This window comes from Palaemon carinicauda, chromosome 27 (assembly GCF_036898095.1).
Source record: "Palaemon carinicauda isolate YSFRI2023 chromosome 27, ASM3689809v2, whole genome shotgun sequence".
Lineage (NCBI taxonomy): Eukaryota > Metazoa > Arthropoda > Malacostraca > Decapoda > Palaemonidae > Palaemon > Palaemon carinicauda.
The window spans coordinates 26,881,439-26,886,438 of record NC_090751.1 but is presented as its reverse complement, the minus strand read 5'-3'; the positions used below and the strand labels follow the sequence as shown (position 1 = coordinate 26,886,438).

The 5,000-nt window shown below is 31.3% G+C and overlaps 1 long non-coding RNA gene across 1 annotated transcript in view; it reads right to left on the bottom strand.

The window, feature by feature from the left end:
• The window catches only part of LOC137621144 (uncharacterized), a 109,580-nt gene extending 106,694 nt beyond the window's left edge, over positions 1–2,886 (bottom strand). Inside the window, exon 1 of the long non-coding RNA XR_011040132.1 lies at positions 2,847–2,886. This is a non-coding gene — a long non-coding RNA (uncharacterized lncRNA). The remainder of the gene's footprint in view (positions 1–2,846) is intronic.
• Positions 2,887–5,000: the final 2,114 nt, after the last annotated feature.

Here is a 5,000-nt window from a genome sequence, read left to right as displayed (position 1 = left end):
TAATAATAATAATAATAATAATAATAATAATAATAATAATAATAATAATAAACTATCAAAAAGTAAGATTATTAACCTAAACCAAAATCTACTGCAACATCTCCTCCAATAGGTCATTTTATGAAATGTAAAAAGGGACGAAAAACTATAGAACTTGCATGGAAAGATTGACTTTATGATACATTTCATGAAAAAAAAAATTCGAAAAAGAAACTGAATTTATGATGTATTAGAGACTACGAAAGAAAAGACTGAACCTACTACCTGTTAGAGTCGATATAATAATTGTCTAAAAAAAAAAAAATATGATTTTATTATACATTGACGAGAAAATGAAGATGAAAAGACCAGCAAGGGAAGACTCAACCTCTCCCAGAAGCCGCAGGTAATTGCAACTCTCAATTCTGGCGAAGGGATCAGATTGCTTTTCAGAAACCCAAAGGATAGAGAAAAAAAAGGACAATTTGAAGGATTTACAAAATGGGTGAATGAAAAAGGCAGTAGAGAGAAGGGTAATGAAGGCAGTACAGTCATACTTAGATCACTTGATATGAAATCTGGACTGATGATGAAAAACCTATGGAATGATTTTAATGGATAAAAATGAGATTTGCTATGATTAAATTGAATTCAGTCAATTACTTTAATATCTGGAAGAAGAGTTATGTAACAGGAGAAGCATCCAGAAAGATAAGAAGAGTCAAATAACAAATAAATGGACGGAGAGGCAGTAGAGGCAATGAAGGCAGTACCGTCATCTTTATATCCCTTGATATGAAAACAGAAATGAAACTGAAAAACCTAAGGAATGATTTTGACGGATAGAAGATTATGAAGGTTAATTCATTGGCTTTAGTATCTGGCAAACGGTTTACCTAACAGGAGAAGCATCCTATCAGATAAAAACAATCAAATAACAAATAAGTAAACAACAAATAAGAAAACAAAAACAAATAAACAACAAATCTGATGGCAAAATTAAAAAAAAAAAAAATCTTTCACTTCAAAAAAGAAAAAAAAAACTCTCCACTTCTAAAGCCTTTCCACTGTTACATGCCTCCCTCTTCCTCCCAAATACCTACATCCCTTCCCCCCTCCCTCCACCTAAAGGGACTCCTTCTCCCCCTTTTCCCTCCAACATCAAACCCCCCTTTCCAAACGCCTCCCGCCTTCCTCATCCTCCTCCACCCATCGCTTCTCCTGAAAAATGATATCTTGACGATTTACATAAACTGGCAACCGCAATGCCTTGAACTTGGAGGGCGTGTATTAATACGTAACACAGTCTCTCTCTCTCTCTCTCTCTCTCTCTCTCTCTCTCTCTCTCTCTCTCAGGGTTAAAACTCTTTAGAGTAATTACCTTAGTTTAAGGTAATTTTCATGGTTTCAAGGTAATTCTAAGGTAATTTCGGTTCAACTAGCTTAAAATTTAAGGAAATTGGAAAGTTTTAAGGTATTCTAAGGTAAAAAGCAGCAGCATTTACGGTAATGGCTACATGTCACATGCTCGACTTTACCCCCCCCCCTCTCTCTCTCTCTCTCTCTCTCTCTCTCTCTCTTTCAGGCAGACTTCCAAGTAATCTAGTTGTTGATGGCCGATTCTCTCTTCTATCAAATTTCAAAGCTGAGGTTGAAAGATTTTTTTCATATTCTCTCTCTCTTTCATTCGCTGCAGATTTTGTTCTTTTCAGCATTTTTCACGTGTCGCTTCTTAGTGATAAGTGGGAGATATCTCTCTCTCTCTCTCTCTCTCTCTCTCTCTCTCTCTCTCTCTCTCTCTCTCTCTCTCTCTCTCTCAGTTTCAAGTAAATCCATACAGATATGTTCTCATGTTTATTTTCTAAGTGATTTCAAAGTTACTAATAGCAGAATCTCTCTCTCTCTCTCTCTCTCTCTCTCTCTCTCTCTCTCTCTCTCTCTCTCTCTCTCTCTACTGGAATGTTTGTTGTCTACACCAGACATCCTCTCGTAACAACATCTAAGTTATTGCTCTTTTACTCTCTCTTTCCATGTCACAGTTTTATTCTCTCTCTCTCTCTCTCTCTCTCTCTCTCTCTCTCTCTCTCTCTCTCTCTCTCTCTCTCTCTCTCTCTCTAACCTTTATGTTATTACTAACCGCCTGGTAGTTCCATGTAAGGCATACAAGTGTTTTCCTAATTCTGATAAACTCAGGTGTATCTGAAGATCTGATATAAATAATTTGAGGAGAAATTAATGAATAAATATAACACCTTTCAACACTTATAATATATATATATATATATATATATATATATATATATATTTATATATATACATATATATATTTATATATATATATATATATATATATATATATATATATATATATATATATATATACACACACACACACACACACACACACACACACACACACATATATATATATATATATATATATATATATATATATATATATATATATATATGAAAAGCGATTGTATAGATAAATAATGAATGAATATATATATATATATATATATATATATATATATATATATATGTGTGTGTATATATATATACATATATATATATATATATATATATATATATATATATATATATATATATATATATATATATATATATATATATATATATATATGAACAGTGATTGTATAGGTAAATAACTGGAAGAGATATTAACGAATAAATATAACACCTTTGACCACTTTATAAATGAAAAATGATTAAATAGATAAATAAATAGACGAGAAATTAATGATTAAATCTTAAACCTTCGAACACAATACACAAGAGAAAACATTAGGAGAAGAGTATGAGAAGAAATAAGGTTTTAATTCTTATTTTCCATTTTCATTTACCTTTCCAGGATGTAAACGGGACAGGCAATCCAAAGACCTGGAAAGAAAAGACAAATTAAGGAGGGATTCAAGTATGGACATCGATGATGGAAACGTTTGATTAATTAGTCAATTCAAGTTTGCTTTGCAAAAATTACGCACCACGAAGAAAATAGGAGAGGTAAAATTATGGGTTCGGATTTTTTTTAAAAGAGATGTGTTCTTTAAAAAAAGGCATTTTTATTTTTTAAAAAGATGTATTGTGTTATTCAAAAAAGGATTTTTTCCCCTTAAAAAATGGTTATTGTTATTTAAAAAACTATTCAAAAAAATTGTTTATTGTTATTCAAAAAAGGGAATCTTTCTTTAAAAAGATGTATTATGGTATTCAAATATAGGATTCTTTTCTTGAAAATGGTCATTATGTTATTTAAAAAAGGAATTTTTCTTTAAAAGGATCCATTATGTTATTCAAAGAGGATTATTTTTTCTTAAAAGTGGTTATTGCAATTTAAAAAAAAAAAATTCTTCTTAAAAAAGATGTATTATGTTAATAAAAAAAAAGATTTAAAAAATGGTTGTTATGTTATTCAAAAAAGGAATTTTTCTTTAAAATGATGTATTGTTATCCAGAAAAAGTATTTTTTTCATTCTTAAAAATGGGTATTATGTTATATAAAATAGGAATTTTCCCTAAAATAAGATACTATATTATTTAAAAATCTTAAAACACTAAAGCCAGGCTTACCAAGCAACGCAATGGATTCTCTATTAGCAGAAAAATTGCCTATAAATGCTTATAAAAGAAGACTTAACGTTGATGACGGAATACAAATATTATGGTCTTCTCTGAGGGCGATATTTCCTACTGGCATAAAATAGGTGGTGCAGGTTTAGTATGTGGCCTACCTTTCGATTATAGCCTACGAAATTCTATCTGTTTTAGTATGTGGCCTAACCTAACCTAACAAGTCAGGTAGGCCACGTACTAAACCAGAATAAAAAAGGTAGGCCGAATATTAAACCAGAATAAAAAAAAAGGTAGGCCACATACTAAACCAGAATAAAAAAAGGTAGGCCACATACTAAACCAGAATGAAAAAGGTAGGCCACATACTAAACCAGAATAAAAAAGGTAGGCCACATACTAAACCAGAATAAAAAAGGTAGGCCGAATATTAAACCAGAATAAAAAAGGTAGGCCACATACTAAACCAGAATAAAAAAAGGTAGGCCACATACTAAACCAGAATAAAAAAAGGTAGGCCACATACTAACTAAACCAGAATAAAAAAGGTAGGCCACATACTAAACCAGAATAAAAAAAGGTAGGCCACATACTAAACCAGAATAAAAAAATGTAGGCCACATACTAAACCAGATAAAAAAGAAGGTAGGCCACATATTAAACCAGAATAAAAAAGGTAAGCCACATACTAAACCAGAATAAAAAAAGGTAAGCCACATACTAAACCAGAATAAAAAAGGTAGACCACATACTAAACCAGAATAAAAAAAGGTAAGCCACATACTAAACCAGAATAAAAAAGGTAGGCCACATACTAAACCAGAATAAAAAAGGTAGACCACATACTAAACCACAATAAAAAAAAGGTAGGCCACATACTAAACCAGAATAAAAAAGGTAGGCCACATACTAAACCAGAATAAAAAAAAGGTAAGCCACATACTAAACCAGAATAAAAAAGGTAGGCCACATACTAAACCAGAATAAAAAAAAGGTAGGCCACATACTAAACCAGAATAAAAAAAAAGGTAGGCCACATACTAAACCAGAATAAAAAAAGGTAGGCCACATACTAAACCAGAATAAAAAAAAAGGTAGGCCCCATACTAAACCAGAATAAAAAAAAAGGTAGGCCACATACTAAACCAGAATAAAAAAAAAGGTAGGCCACATACTAAGCCAGAATAAAAAAAAAGGTAGGCCACATACTAAACCAGAATAAAAAAAAAGGTAGGCCACATACTAAACCAGAATAAAAAAAAAAAAGGTAGGTCACATACTAAACCAAAATAAAAAAGGTAGGCCACATACTAACTAAACCAGAATAAAAAAAGGTAGGCCACATACTAAACCAGAACAAAAAAGGTAGGCCGAATATTAAACCAGAATAAAAAAGGTAGGCCACATACTAAACCAGAATAAAAAAG